Raw genomic sequence first — 2,247 nt, 5'->3', positions numbered from 1 at the left:
CCTCGAGGCCCCGCCCGTCTCCCCGCCCCCTCCCCGACCACGCCCCCATCCGTCCCCGGCCGCCGGAGGTCGCCCGCTCCGCTCATGTTCCTCCGACGCCCCAGCTCCGGCCTCGTGGGGTGACTCGCGGTCCCTACCCCGCCCCGGACGCCGGCCCCGCGGAGGAATGCGCTGCGGCCGGCCCTGCCCGCGGTGACTCACCGCCGGGGAGCCCCGGGAAGCGCCGGGGGACGGGGCCGGCCCAGGGCGGGGAGTCGGCGGGGCGCGGACCCCCACCCTCCAGGCGCCCCGGCAGCTAGTCCTGGCGCTCCAAGGCTCGCGGCAGATCCCCCGCCTTCCCGGGGAGACCCTCCGACGGCCCTGCCCAGCCGGCCTGCTGCCCCACCTTCACCCCCGCGGGCCTCCCCTGGCAGGACCTTCCGTCTTCCGCACCCCCGGGGCCAGGCCGACCCTGAGAACAGGTGCTGTGAGCCTGCTTTCTCGTCTGTGAAATGGGGACAATAACACTTTTGTTAGATAAGGGAACATATGGAAAGTGCTAGAACAGCACCCCTTGGGGCTCAAGAAATGTGAGGGAGCCTCCTCCCTTCCTGGGAGCCTGTCCTCCTTCCTGCACCCTCCTGGCAGCTCGCAGGGGGCGACCCCACCACCTGCACCGCCCAGTGGGGAGAGGTCCTCGGAGCTGTGGGTGCAGAAAGCTCCTGCGGCTGCTGGAGGGTCAGCCTGGAGGGTGGCGGGGGCGGCTGAGTCATGCCTTCCGGGCGGGCAGGCTTTGTATTTACTCTTTTCCTTTAAAGGGTTTACAGGAGCAGNAGACCCAGCCCACTCTGGGTCCTTAGGGCTCTGCCGGGGGCGGGGGGGGGGGGGGGGGGGGTGGAATCGCAGCAGGGGTCTGTGGCAGCCAGGGCCTCTCCTGGACACCCACTTTCCAACACCCCCACCTAGCTGTGACCCTGGGGAAGGACTGCAGACCAAAGTCCCCTGGCGGGCGGGGACAAGCTTGCAGGCCAGGTGCAAATGAAAAACACAGGTGTCTGGTTCAAAAAAGTTTTCCAGCTGGTGGCGGCAGAGCGGAGAACGGAGCGCAGGACCGTGTCCCGTGCAGGTCCATGAAGCCTGTCCTGGAGCTGAACTGACCCTGCTCCAGCCGACCCTGGCAATCGGACTTGGGAAGTCCCCTAACCTCTCAGAGGGCAGTCCAGAACTCTGGCCCTTCAGGGTCACCGGCTCCGACGAAGGGCTTAAACTAGGCCTGTGCGAATGGCAGCAGGGGACCGCTGCCCAGGGCTCCGCATCTGTGTGGCCAGGGGTGTGGAAGGGCAGGGCAGGTGAGAGGGGAGAGCCGGGGCCCAGGATTCTGGTCTGTGTGGTGAAGAACTGGCAGGCCACGCTCTTTCAGGGAGCCAGGCTCTGCAGGCCAGAGGCTTGGGCGGGTGGGAGACAGGTCCGCCCTCCACACAACACGGGGCAGCCAGAGCCTTGGAAGTTGGGTAAGTCCAGTTGCTACAGGCATCCCAGCAGAGCTGGCGTTTCGGATCAGGCTGGGTGGGCGTGCCTACCCTCCATCCCCTGGGCACTCGGCCTATGTGGGTCGGACGGATGCCAGGCAGTGAGACCTGGGCAAAGAGGCTGTCCTGGGCAGTGGGACACCAAGAGAAGCAGACCAGGGACAGAGCCCCCCAGGAGCCCGCCAGCTGCCCCCCCTCTGCCTGCACCCCTCTGAGGCCTGTGAGGACCCACTAGCCCGCCTCCCCCACCCAGGGGCCAGTGTGTCCAACCTTGGCTCCAGGCAAACCCCAGGCACTCGGCATTGCTGAGACACATACCGTACCGTGTGCCTGCAGGCCTGGCTGGTGCTAGGACCCCGTGGGGAGGAGCCCTGCCTGCCCTCCAGAAGGGGGCACTGGGGCCATGGGGCCAAGAGGACAGCTTGAAGGACTCCAAGGGGAGGGAGTGGCTCCCGAGGAGCTGCCCAGCGAAGCACGCCCCTGAGGGGTGCTCTGCTCAGCCCAATTGAACATTTGGAGAAGTGAGGCCTTAGGGAGGAGGGGGGCCTGCTGGAAGGGATGGGGGGGCGGGGAAGCAGAGATGGGCTTAAGATGCTGGAGGAACAGACTGAGGGGGAGGAAGAGGATATGGGGGGGCTCCAAAGCCAGGGGAAGCCCAGTGAGGCGGGTGAGGCTGCCTCTCCTTGCCTCCCACTGGCCAGGCCTCCCTGGGGAGCATTGGTGGGTCAGTGACCTGGGG

The sequence above is a fragment of the Ailuropoda melanoleuca genome, chromosome 16 (assembly GCF_002007445.2).
Source record: "Ailuropoda melanoleuca isolate Jingjing chromosome 16, ASM200744v2, whole genome shotgun sequence".
Classification (NCBI taxonomy): domain Eukaryota; kingdom Metazoa; phylum Chordata; class Mammalia; order Carnivora; family Ursidae; genus Ailuropoda; species Ailuropoda melanoleuca.
Note: the sequence above shows the minus strand (reverse complement) of the source record.